We start from the raw sequence: 13,918 nt of genomic DNA, 5'->3' as shown, positions 1-13,918 counted from the left end.
AGAATCACTCCTGCTGCTCTGTGAGAATAGACTGTAAGGGCACAAGGGTGGAAGCAGGGACACCAGAAAGGAGACCATCGCAATGATCTTAGCAGATGTTGATGGTTGGTACCAGACTGAGTGAGGAGATGAGACATGGTTGAATTCTGGATTTGAAGTTTTGTTGATAGATTGGATAGGTGTGTGGAAGAAAGAGATCAAAGATTACTCCTAGGTTTTTAGGTTAGACAAATGGAAATAGGGAGTTTAATTCAACACATACACATCCATTAAATTATAGATTTTACAACAAGTCAGGCCTTCCCTACTGGGGAAAAAAGGACCTGGGGTAGAACAAGAGAGGGGGGAGAATGACCATGTCACAAAGCATGTCACAAAGCAGAGTAGAAACCAAGGCTGAGATTCTTTTTCCAGCTGAAGAAATTCTGGTAGAAGAGTTGGTTCTGGCCCCTTTATAGAGTACTGAATTTGAAATGTATCTTGTTAATTTCTGAATCCCCAAAGCCTAATACTACCTGATACATGATAGGCATTCAATAAGTATTAGTTCAGTTGAATTAAGATAATGGCAAATTGGCTTTTGAAAGGAAGGGCAGTTGGGAAGCTAAATGGTTTCAGGAATATTCCATAGAAGACTGAAGATAGGCCATCCCTGGGAACTCATTTCAACTCAAGTCAAATATTTTTGAGCATCTATTATATCCCGGGCACTGAGGATAGAGATGTCACTTCTTATTGGGGGAGAGAGAGGAGAATCAATAAATTATGGTACAGTGTGATAATAATAGCAATATGGACCAAGTTCAGAGGTGGATGGAAGGTGGCTGACTGACAGGGGAGGTGTTATAGTTAAGAGAAGGCTTCGCGGAGATGACATCAGAGCTGGTTTCTGAGATGAGTAGGAGTTTGCCTGTTACACTCCTATGGGAGGAAGTAATAACTTGAGTCTGGTTATTGTCATACTGGGGCTGGTGGCAGCAGAATGTCTTACGGTGCATTTATTATGTGGAAGATGCTGGACCTTGTACATGGCAAATAATCAGGAAATATTTGCTGAATTGATTTGAGGGCACTCATACAACCCAGCATAAGAATCCATTCAAATGGACTGTTGTGCATATGTCCCATTAGCTGTGGCTCCTGCATACCTTGTACATGTCAACTATTGATTTTACTTGCCCAGCATCTATTCATTCCTTCTTCTGGTAAGGTAAGAACACTGATTTTCCCTTGGGGAAACTACCCTTTCTCCCATTCTCTATGTGGTTTGGTGGAGCTGCCTTACTCTGCATTGCCACTGTGAGCAGATGATCCTGACCTGGTGAATCAAAGCATTCCATCCCTGCCACCCCAGCTAGTGACTGGTTATGGTGGTGGGGGGCGGGGGCGCGTGTTAGGGACCCATGCAGGCCAAATGAGATGCAATCCTAGAATCTTTGCTAGAAGTATTGGGGGAAAAAAATCTCCTTTCTGGTATGGCTAAGCAAATAGGATATAAATGTGGAACTCTTGGTGGATAATTTTCTACCTTTTGGGGAGAACTTAACTGACAATGAAGGAAACAGAGCCATACCCGAAGACTTTACAGACTTTTGTTACAGAAAACCAGTGTGTTTGGTGTCTGACAGCTGCATCTGAAATAACCCAGAACAGTATACACTTCTATCCCAGTCTCTAGCAGAAACATCTAGGGTCCTAGTCCTTTCACGTTTCCTACAGGCTCTCTGGGGAAAATAATTATAAGATGGCAGGAGGTTGGTTAGCTTCTCGTCCTCCAGATCTATGGTGATATGTCTCAGCTGTTTTGTGACCTTAAAGCCGTCACTTCCCTTCTTTGCATTATTTCCTGACTAACTTGCTCTCTATTGGCTCTTCTAGGAATCTGAGTTTTTGAGGAAATGCCACTGGCTCTAGGCCAGTCCTGTGTCATTGGTTAGGAGTTGAGATCTCTTCCTTAGTCATGTTATTTTGGGACAAATGCTGGTCTGTCCTCCAGATCAGTTTTCACTTAGATTAAGCAGACCTTTGGTGGTATAGAGTGGGGGTGCAGAAACCACAGGATAAAACACAATAATGCTTTCTGGAATGTCAGTTTTATTCATGGAAATGTAAGGCATTATTTTCAATATTCAAGTGTAATTACTCAGATTTCCTCAGTGTAAAGTATGAGGGTAGTACTAGTACCGATTTTACGAGATTATGGTGAAAATTAAGTTAGTCTGTATAAAGTACTTAGAATGGCACCTGGTGCATAATAAGTGCTATTTAAGTATTAGCTATTATTATTGAAACATGGATATATTATGAAGTACAAAGAAAACTAACGTGATTTTAGGATCTAAGACTTTGAAGAAATGTCACCTGCAGTTGTCCCAGCTTCCCAGGGATTTGCTCTCACTTTCTTCTGCCAGCAAGAATACTTACATCTGTGGAGAAAAAGGAACTCTTGTGCACTGTTGGTGGGAATGTAAATTAGTGCAGCCACTATGGAAAACAGTATGGAGGCTCTTCAAAAAATTAAAAATAGAGCTACTATATGATCTAGCAATTCTACTTCTGGGTATTTATCCAAAAATGAAAACACTAATTCAAAAAGATATACTGCAGCATTATTTACAATAGCTGAGACATGGAAGCAACCTAAGTGTCCATTGATAGATGAATAAAGATGTGATATATATACATATATATTTGCCACAAAATATTACTCAGCCCTAAAAAAGAATGAAATCTTACCATTTGCAACACATGGATGGACCTAGAGGGTGTTATATTAAGTGAAACCAGATAGAGAAAAAGACAAATACTGTATGATTTCACTTATATGTGGAATCTAAAAAGCAAAATAAAAGAATAAAACAGAAACCAACTCATAAATACAGAGAACAAACTTATGTTCGCCAGAGGCGGGGTTTGGGAATAGGCAAAATCCGTGAAAGGGACTAAGGTACAAACTTCCAGTTATAAAATAAATAAGTCACAGGGATGTGATGTACAGAATAGGTGATATAGTCAATAATATTGTAATAACTTTGTATGGTTGACAGATGGTTACTAGACTTAATGTGATTTTATAAGGTACTTAAATGTTGAATCACTGTTCTACACTTAAAATTGATATTGTATGCCAACTATACGAGGTCTGACAATTTCGTGAACTTGTTGCAACGATGTTGCTAACCGTTTTGATATCAGAGGGCTTATTCATTATGAATTTGGACAAATTAATAATGGTCCAATTTAACTGGACAAACAGTTAACCAAGTTTACTATTTGGAAGTGCTGAAAAGGCTGCGTGAAAAAGTTAGACGACCTGAACTTTTCGCCAACAATTCATGGCTTTTGCATCACGACAATGCATCAGCTCACATGGCACTGTCTGTGAGGGAGTTTTTAGCCAGTAAACAAATAACTGTATTGGAACACCTCCCTACTCACCTGATCTGGCCGCCAATGACTTCTTTCTTTACCCGAAGACAAAGGAAATATTGAAAGAAAGACATTTTGATGACATTCAGGACATCAAGGGTAATATGACAGCTCTGATGGCCATTCCAGAAAAAGAATTCCAAAATTGCTTTGAAGGGTGGATGAGGCGCTGCCATCGGTGCATAGCTTCCCAAGGGGAGTGAGTACTTTGAAGGTGACTGTAGTGATATTCAGCAATGAGGTATGTAGCACTTTTTCTAGGATGAGTTCGCGAACTTATTTGTCTGAACTTGTTATTTTTTTAATTTAAAAATACTTACATCTGACTTTTACTATAAGAGCCTACAAGAGAGAATCCAGGTGTCTTCTAATTTCCCAGGCCATTCTTACTTCCATGTTATATGTTAGTCTCCCCATCCATCTTTCACATCTCAGAGCCACCCACACACCTGTTTGCATCCAGACATTTGCTTTACATGTCTTATAATATTTGATTACAAAGATAATATATGCAAGGTTTAGAAAATATTGTATTTCAGTTTTCCAAAAATAGGATTTGGATAGGTAACATACTCGAGGGAGGGACAATGAAGATAGAGGGAACAGCACAAGCAAAGGTCCAGAGGTAAACTATGGTCCAGAAGAGCAAGTCCATTTTGGCTTGAGAGTAATTGAAAATGAGGCTGGATGTCGCGTCCCGTGCAACACGGGCAGTGAGAGAATGAGAAGGGGTGGCGAAGGGTTAAGAAAGAAACAGAGATCAAGAAAGTTTTGAAACAGGGGCCAAGAGTCTCACAGCCTTAAAGGACTGAGAGCCCCGAGTCGGGCCACCTTGTGGCTTTTATTGAGGCACATACAAGGAAGTAGTATTGTTTTTTCTAGGCTCTGTGAGTCTCATATACCATACCAGAAAACTGGTTCAAACCAATCATCCTTGCCTGTCAAAAGCCCCATGATGTATAAATAATTATTGTTTGTACCTCCCCAGGGGACAAAACCTTTATGTTGAAAACTTACTGACATGGAGAACTGATGTTATCACATCAAGAATCACCTCCCAAGCAGGTTGTGGGAAGGAATACAGCCACAGAAGCAGAAGCTCTCCTTAGACGGGGGAAGGGGGGTGCTGCACCCACCTCTATCAACCCCGTGAATTCTCCTGGTGGTCCCCACATGACTGTGCCTGTCTTAGGTCGTTCCTTTCTTGAGGAATCTTACCCGTCATTGGCTAGCCAGCCATCCTTTGGGGCCAAACAGGGAGATGGCATAAAGGTGAAGCAATGTCCCTGAAAGGAATAGTCTCACAGCCTCTTCTTTCTTTTTAGGGGTAGGCGCGAGGGGACAGATGGGCAGGCAGCTGTGTGACAACAGCTGGAAAAATAGGTTAAGTTCTTATCACTTGAGGATCTTGACTGTTACATACAGTGAAGAATTTGGAGTTGATTTCACCTCTTTAAACCTGTTTCATCTGTAAATAGGATAATTCCTGTCATTGAATTGTGAGGATTCACCACAGAGAAAAGCAGACAGATGGAAGAGATGTCCTATATAAGAAATGGAGGAGGAGAGGAGATGAGGAGATGGAGACAAGCAATCTTCCTGGTATAGAGCAAACCATCTCACCTCTCAGGGTGGCCTGCAATTCAGTCTGACTTCAGAGATCTTGTTTTCCTGCAATGCACAATGCGCACATCAACCACCAGAAGGAGCTCCATACAAAGGAATCAGAGCCCCCTAGCTCAACAGGAAGGTTGTGGGCAAGTCTGCGCAGGGGTGTGGAATCCTGGAGTCAGTGCAGAGCTTCTCCACACTTGATCTTAGCCAAATGGCCGAGAAGCGATGCAGAGCTTCTCAATGGTGGGGCATTGGTCTAGGTGTCCCATTTTCTGGCCCTCTTTTCTTTCTTAGACCCATCCTAAGGACGGGTGGAACATGCTGCCACAATCTAGAGCTTCGCAGCTAGCGAGATGTGAGATCTCTAGGATGGGGTAGTGGCTGAGGGCCAGATCAAGTTTGACGGCCGGAATTTCTGTATCTCAAGCAAAAACTGTTCATAAGCCACTAAGCCTAACTCCTTCTTAGAATACCTGGTGCCAGGCCAGGTAGTCTAGCTACACCTGGGAACTTTAGAAAAGGTCAGGGCTGCAGCAGGAGAGGAAGAAGGGGAGGCAGTGCCGTATCTGTCTTTAGAGCAGTATCCACATTGCCCTGGGACTGCAGCCTTAAGGTCTCTTAGAAAGGGTTGTGGAGTCTAGCTTCTCCAATCACTACTTACTAACCTAGCGTTTCATAGGATTTTTACAAAACCTCCTTCATCTTTGTCTTCTACACTTACCAGCGCTGAGTTAAGCAGGGACTTTTGTGTTGCAGATGTTAAAATGTAGGCCCAGAGGCATTTAGCAATTTACCCAAGATCAAGTAGCACTCAAGGGCAGAGCTGAGCCTGAAAGCAGTAGGAACAGCTCTGAGGGGCCCAGGAAAGGGAAGGCAGGCAGACAGCAACAGCCTTTCAGAACTGCTGCAGCAAGCCAGGCTTCGTACCCGCCCCTCCAGGGCCAGCTCTGAAGCTAGGCCCCAGGCTGTCAGCCCCACCTCCACACTCCCACCCCAGTCCCCTGAGAGCCCATCGCCCTGGCAACAGCCAGAGGAAGGCCCAGCTAAAATATTTATGGCTCAAACCAGTCCAGAGGCTTCGGATGGGGGGAGGGGGGGGCTGTCATCCCTTCTCTGCTTGCAGGGGAGGTGACTGACATGCAGGGCAGCTGGGTGGGTGGGTCAAGCCCACTAGGTCAGGTCTCTCAAACGAAGCTCCCCAAGGCTGCAAGCGGTAATGGGAGGAGGGAGGAGTCTGTATGTGACAGTCGTGATTGATAGGTGACAGGACTGGGTAAGAAACACAAGCCAGAAAAAAGGAGGAAGGAAACTTGAGCGGTATTACGTATAGATCTGGTGCTACGTATTTCACACACATTCCACTTATTTCTCAGATCCCATTCATAACAGGGATCATCCTACTTTTATGGAGTAAACAGACCCAGAAAAATACATGGCAGGTGACCAGCTAGGGTTTGAATACCTATCTGTTTGGCTTTAGCCCTGTGAGCTTTCTGTAAATTTCTGTGGCTCACAAGTAGTCTGCATTTGGGGGTTGAAGGTATGGGAACCTAGGAACCTAGTGTTGGCTTCTCAGATAATGACCTAGGCTCTGGGTCTCCATTTATCTGTGACCAGGAGGTCACCTGATTTCCTACTTCCCCACCCCAAACTCCTCCCCTGCCTCCCCTGAAGCAGGTCCTCAAATGCTAGATAATGGAACTCTGGCCACAAGATGAGGCCTTAGGAGACCAAGAAACCAAGGAAAATGCAGCCTCAGAGGCCGATCCTGGACTGGAAGTCTCAGTGCAAATATATGTTGACAAACTCATCTCAGTTTGCCTGGAACTCTTCCTGGTTTTAGCACTGGAAAGTTCCATATCCCAGGAACCCTCTCAATTCTGGGTAAACCTGGATCGTTTGTCTTCTTAGAGAAACCTCTCACACAAACACAATGCTTTACTGCTTCAGAATACTTGTGGCTGGGACAGGTACAAACAGGTCGAAAGCAGGGACTATGAAAATCTGATAGCTCCTGTTTTTAACCTTAGGCAAGTTAGTTATTTATCCTCCTTGAGCCTCTGTTTCCTCATCTGTAAAATGAATATGATAGATTAGAGGATCAAGTGAAACAGTGCATATAAATGCTTGACATAGTGCTTGGTACATAATAAGCATTCAATAAATTATTAGTTATTTTTATTAATAATTAAGATAAAAACAGGCTCAGAGGTTAAATAACTTGCCCCACGTAAATCAACTGATTTTAATATCCCTTTCCAGGTCAGAGTGAATCTAAGCTTATTAGAAGGCCCCAGGCACAGTTAAAAGGCAGACAGACTCTGTCCCCAAACTCGGCCCTTCCCCTCCCTCCTTTGTTAGGATAAATAACCAGGAGGCATTAAAGGAAGAGTGCAATAGTAGAGAGAGGGCCCTAACCTTTCAGAAAGCTCAGTGTGAAACCATCCTAGGGCATTAGGTCATAGGAAATCAGAAGTCTGTATCAAAGGCTGACTTTCCAATCCTTCAGGAGAAAATGTTAGGACAAATAGCTAGCCTAATATAACAGGAAGAAAACTGGGAGCTATATAGGGGGGCTTTGGCTTTCTCCCAAAGTTGATAGAAGCTACCAGAGTGGGACCATTCATCACTTGACCAAACCTTTATTGAGCTCCTTAATGCCAGTTATTTGCTGGGGAAGGGATATAGTACAGAGGTGAAGTAGAAAAGGTCCTACCCTTCAAGAGCTTTTGGACAAGGTTAGTAATCAACAGTGAAAGAATAACAGGTGCAGAGGTTAAATAACTTTCCCCCAATAAATGAACCTTCTCTCACTTGGCTTTCCTCAGCCTGTTACACAGGAGGTGACCAGTTTCCCTCTAGGAGCCCACTGGAAGGTTCCAAGGACGTCCAGGCTGGTACCCACAACACAGGTGTGGCAGGGAGGGAAACAGGGGGTGTTCCAGCCAGTTCTGCTGGAGCCTAAGGGGAAGCAGACAAACGGGGAATGACAGACACCGCAGGAGTTGCCAGTTTATTCAGATCTAGGAGGCCGTGTGGAGAATACTGTTAGTCCCCTTCAACTCTTTATAAAGTCCTGAGCATGTTTCACTGTTAGTAGCATAGTCCCCTGCAGCCCTGAGGACTCCAGGCTGGGCCTAGAGATTTTCTGAGGGGATCCTGGCTGGCTTTCTGTGGGTAAATCAGACAGATCAAAGAGCTGGGGTGAGAACAGACAGTTGATCTCTCCTGGGTTTCTCTGTGCTCAGCAAACGCCCTCAGGCCAACCTTGACACAGCAGGCAGCTCTCCTGGTGTCTGGAGTCCTCTGATAGCTGCAAAGACACAGGCAGAAGTTAAGAAACATGAAGCTGCCACATCAGGGGGCTTCCCAGCCTCCCATTTGGCCAGGCTGCCTCCCTTACAATCTCCCGCTCCCACGGCACAACTGCAGTTGTTACATTCAGTACAAGGTTTCTAGGTACGCAGATGGGTAGAAAATAGAAGTCCACAGCCGAGGAGCTCTTTTTTCATGTCAGTCAGAGAAATGGGCCTTAAACCTCATACCTCCCAGCCTTGGCCATACCTGAGCTGAGTGATCCAGGGCAGAATCAACTAAACCTTTGGGGCCTTAAGTTATATAAGCTTTGGGACCTCCAGCTATACAAAGGGGAAAATGCTTTCTGCTCTCCCAGAGATGTGAAAAAGATAAAAGATTAACAAAGCTTTTTTAAAGAGCTTTTGGAAGAAAGCGAATAGGAAAACAGACATCTTCTCATAGCTATTACTAGTACCCCAATCCTAGGCTCAGGGGTCCATCTCTTTTGGCCTTATGAGGAGTTCATCCCAACCCCAAATAATCAGGGTTATCGACAGGACAGATACATCCTCAGCCTGGAGCTGGGCCCTTATCTCATGCCAACGCCTGTAGCAGTGCTCCCATCTTTTAACAAATGGTATTCCCATTCCCCCTGCTGTTCAAACCAGTGCCCTGGGAGCCCTCCTTAATACTTATGCTTCTCCCACCTCTAGTCAATCACCAAATTATGTTCATTCTATCTCCTAAAAGTTCTTTAATCTGTTCACTTCTCTACATTTTCACTACTGCCATTCTACTCGAGGTCTTCCTCATTTCTTGCCTGGACTAATGCCAAAAAGTTTCCTAATAGGTCCCCATATCCATTCTCCATTCAGGAGCAAGTGAAGTTTAAAAACCAGAAATCTAATCCCCCACCCCTCACTCCTGGATTAAATGGTCTTCAGTGATAACCGAATAAGGTCCCGATTCTTACCTCACTTTGAACCTGCGTCAGTTCTACCCTCTGTCTAGAGTTTGCTTCATGCCCTTTCCCCACCATCTCCCAAACCCTCTACCTAGCTAATTCTTCCTTTAGACGCTACCTTAAGCGCCATTTCCTTAAGGAAAACCCCAAAGCTAGGTTAGGTCCCTGTTGTATACTCTGTTGCACCCTGTTCTTTTTCTTTCATACTGCTTATCACAACTGATATAACATGTTATTTATGAGAGTAATATCTGTTTAGTGTTTGTCTCCCCAAATAAGTTGTAAGCTCCATGAGGCCAGAGACCAATTTTATCTTGTTCATTTGCAACTGACTTTCCAGTGTCTAGCACATAACAGGTGTTCCAATCTATAATAAGGAATGTATTAAGAAAAATGAATGAAAGAGGCCATTTGTACTGCTCTTTGGAGAGAAGCTCATGAAGAATCATATCAGGGCACAAGGTATTTCTCTTTCTCAAAAGCAGATGCAGAGTTTGTTTCCTACATTCTAAGACCAGAGAGAGCCTGAGAGATGGGGAACATCTATTTGATAACTAAAGCTGGGCCATGAATAGGAAGCGGAGAAGAATTAGCCCTGTGTCTAACTCAAACACTTCTATTCCCAGTTCTCACGCATGGTGCCTGGGAAGGAGAGACTGGCTATCCTGAGGTGGGCCAACGTGGGCTTCAGAGGTTGACAAGGGAACGGCTAATTCAGGCACCTTCACACAGTGTTAACAGAAACAGTGCCCCAATTTCTGGCAACGTGCTCTACGAGGCTGATTCATCTGGTGCAATAGACTGGCCACGTCTAACATCTCTGCCTAACATTTCAAATGGGCTTTTTTTTGCAGGAGTCCCCATGACTTCCCCAAATTTGCCCTGGAAACAAGGCCTCCTTGAAGCAAAAAGCTCCCTAGGTGTAAGGTGGGGGAAAGCACAGGGGAGCTTGTACCTGCCTGAGAACTCCTACCTGTCGATTGCCTGCCTGAGACCTACAGACCATCACCACAGTGTAGACTACGAATGGGCAGGACACCTACTGCTGAGAGGCCACTGCATGTGTAGTCAAGGAACATCAAGAAGCTAAACTGCAGCAGCGTGGCTGTGAAATTCAAGTCCCTTCCTGATGCAAGTCTCCCTCCTTTTAGAAAAGAGCGCTGCAGTTGGCAGGACACTGGATGAGAACACATCCTCCATCCCAGAGCCAGAACGGGCCACAGAGTAGAAGACCTCCAGCTCAGGGATTGGAAAATTGATTCTAGATGTCAGGGAACATATCTGCTCCCCATTACCTGCAAAAGGAGTTTGGTCTGCTGTCTGCATGTAGCCTCCTTGGGAGCCCAGGGCAGCAATCAAGCCACAACAGGACTAGGGTCTAGTGCCCACCATAGGCCTTTGCTCCTGAGGGGCTAGGTCAGGGAACAAAAGAATGAGGAGGTGGTGGAGTGCACTTCCTCCCTGCCCCCCAACAGCTGCTGTCTCAGACAGCTGTATCTAGCATGTCTGCTCAAGACTATTAAATATTCATCAGATGCTTGCTAGCTTTAAACATGCCATGACTATTAATCCGGAAAGCAAGAGGTGCATGAGGGTCTGGAGACAGAAAAGGAGGGAGGGCTGAGAAAGATCCAATTTTTTTAACTTCGGGAATCTGGAAACCAAGCCAGGGACACCCATCCTGTACACCAAAACTGGGAACTACTTTTTGTGTAAACTGATCTTATGGCCACTCTAGGCACAGAGGAGGCAGCTAAGAGGGAACAGAAAGACTTAGGTCTAAACTCCAGCTTTTGGACCCTGGGGCCATCCTAATGCGTACCCATCAGTTTCCCAGGATAATCTTCCCTTCCCAGGACTGTCTGTAAGAATTAAATGGGATGCCACATACGACACTCCCAGCACAGAGGTAACACAGAATTAAGAGCTTAAAATGGAGGCAGAGACTTCACTCATTCAGGACTTAAAGTGGTGAAGCAAAACTTTGCTTAACATTTCCTTAAGAACAAAGTTTCTATTAGTGGAGACTCAGAGAGTTTTGGTCTCCAATTCACAGGGTGGGTGAAAGGGACAGGATATAGGAAGACTAAATTAAGATACGATGAAAGCTTAACATCCCACCCTCATATAGCCCTAATACTACCTGAAAGGAGCGATGATTCTGCTTTCTGAAAAAAGGAAAGTACCAAAAGGCCTTCGGGCAAGGTGTTTCTATTTTGGCCAGGTAAAGGGGGACCATTCCCTTCACTGTCCCACAAAGGAGTAGGGCCACTTACAGAAGGCTTTTCTCTTCTGGTTCCTTTCCTTTGTTACCTCGCCAGCACAGTGGCAAAGACAGGTGTGTTCTTGTGCTAAAGGCCTCAAATAGCTCCCTAAACTTTAGAATAAAGTCCAAATTCCTTGCCCAAAATTTAGCCTTTCAAAATTGGCACTATTCTACGCTTCCGGCATCTATTTATAGCTAACATTTATTGGGTGCTGACCATGTCATGATGAATGTTTTACATATATTAGTTCCCTCAATCTTCACAATAATGCTGTGAAGTAAATGTTATTATCCAATTTTACAGATGATGAAACTGAGACTTGGAGAGGATAACTCACCTAAGTTTCCAAAACCAGAAGCTTTGGAGGCGGCAGAATTTGAAATTAGTCTGTTTAAAGCCATAATAAAGTGCTACAATAACCTATCTGTCTGCCGGGCAAATTCTTAGTTATCCTGTAAGACTCAATTGAAATGCACCTCCCCCTTCTCTGGCTCTCCTTATCCCTTTCTCGGACAGCTCCTGAAGGCTGCCTGATACTCAGTTCAGCAACAGAAATGACCACACACTACTATTAACTATGTAAGACTTACTCTCTCCCATTAGACTGAGTTTCATGAGGGCAGAGACTATGAACAGACGTAGAACCCACCACAGCCAGCACAAGGGTCTAAGAGACCTCAGCAAATGTTCACTGCATTAGTAACAATACTCCTGCAGAATAAGCCTCCTTCCAGAATATAGAATGATATACAGGCTCCCTGGGATGGTTCTGGCTGACAGGTGAGACCCTCAGTTTCAGTGTAGTCTAGTGGTTGAAACTGATCCTAGACTCTGAAGTCAGACTGCCTGAGCTTGGATCCCAGCTCTGCTACATCACAGCTGCATAGCCTTGGATAAGTGATTTAATTTTTCTGGGCCTCAGTTTCATCACTGTGTAAGAATGGGATAATAATAGCTAATCTACGTGTAGAGAAGACAGTGCATGGTGAAGAATGTAAGAATTGACAAAATGCAATCGACATCTCTGAAATCAAGACGATTCTTACTCTCGATACGAACAAGAAGCCATTGTGTTGGTTTAACTGGCAGTCTTTTTTCTTTCTTTGCAGTACCTAATGATACATCTCATAATAAATGGCCTCAGTGTCAATAAAATATGGTATTATCTTATAAAAGCAGCATGCTTTCACCATAGAAAATGGACTCTGATGTACAAAAATGTTGATATGCACCGCCTCACACAACTTGCTATACAACTGTGGTAAATTACTTCGTCTCTCCTAGTATCAGGTGCCTCGTTTACAAAAATAGGGACACACAGTAGGCATTAAATTGAGTTCTCTACTCCCTTAGTCAGCAAAGCTGCTTATTTTCCCTATGTCACTTTCTCCTTTTAAAAAAATGGAGTCAAGATTGATGAATGGGAGTAGACCGAGAAGTAATAAAATGAAAAAAAAAAAATTAAAATGACTATTTAATAGTAACACTGCCAGCAAACAGTAGCCTGTATAGGCTCACACAAAGCAGGAGAAGATATCAAGAAAGCGGGAGCCCATATGCTGCCTTATGCATTCTAATCCAGAAATGAACTTTGGGCAAAGCCTTGGGGGACATATTGCCTCAGGGTTTAAGGTCACAGAGGGAGTACTTAAACTTTCAAAAACCTGAGCAAAACATCTACCAGCAGGACCTCTATCTCCCTTGTTCACTTTGTTCAACAACACGTTGAGTATTTGTAGGCAAGAAGCCTTTGGGGCTGCTGTGACATAGGTAAGAAACCTAAGAAGCCTCATTCAATGTCATGAAGATTTTATACCGATTTCCTTCTAAGAGTTTTATAGTTTTAATTCTTACATTTAGGCCGACTCTCAGGCTCCTGTTTCTGAAACAAAAAACAGTCTGAGTCTGTTTCATCCTTTGTGGTCAGAGAGCCCTAGCAGCTGCTGATGTATCTTCATTCTTAGCTTGGGCTGGGGGTGAGAAGTCGTAGAAGAGAAAGCAAGAGTGGACAAACTCTAAGGCTATTTGAATAATTGCCATATCCCTAGGTAAGGAAGGGTGAGAGTGTTCCCTTAGCAGCAACTGTCACTGCCAAGAGCACCTGGAGTTTCCCTGGAAAGAAATCCTGGAGGGAGATAAGGACAGAAGCAAATGAGGTTGATGGTGGAAGAAAGGAATGTTGGCGCTCACTCTCTGAGCTTCTGGAGAACTACATATGGCCAGGCACGGCAGCTAAAACAGCCTCATTTGCACTTTGGCAGCCTGTAGTACAATGTACAGGATAAAGACATAATTTGGAGAAGCAGCCGGATGGCTCAGTTGTTGGAGTGAGAGCACTGAACAACAG

General features: G+C 43.9%; 1 protein-coding gene across 1 annotated transcript in view; it reads right to left on the bottom strand.

The window, feature by feature from the left end:
- Positions 1 to 7,674: 7,674 nt before the first annotated feature.
- KHDRBS1 (KH RNA binding domain containing, signal transduction associated 1) overlaps positions 7,675 to 13,918 on the bottom strand; it is a 35,454-nt gene continuing 29,210 nt past the window's right edge. The window contains exon 11 of the transcript XR_004423855.1: positions 7,675 to 8,356. The gene's annotated coding sequence lies outside the window, so the exon portion shown is untranslated. The remainder of the gene's footprint in view (positions 8,357 to 13,918) is intronic.

The sequence above is a fragment of the Rhinolophus ferrumequinum genome, chromosome 9 (genome assembly GCF_004115265.2).
Source record: "Rhinolophus ferrumequinum isolate MPI-CBG mRhiFer1 chromosome 9, mRhiFer1_v1.p, whole genome shotgun sequence".
NCBI classification, from domain to species: Eukaryota; Metazoa; Chordata; class Mammalia; order Chiroptera; family Rhinolophidae; genus Rhinolophus; species Rhinolophus ferrumequinum.
The sequence above is the reverse complement of the archived record's forward strand: the minus strand, read 5'-3'. Positions and strand labels throughout refer to the sequence as shown.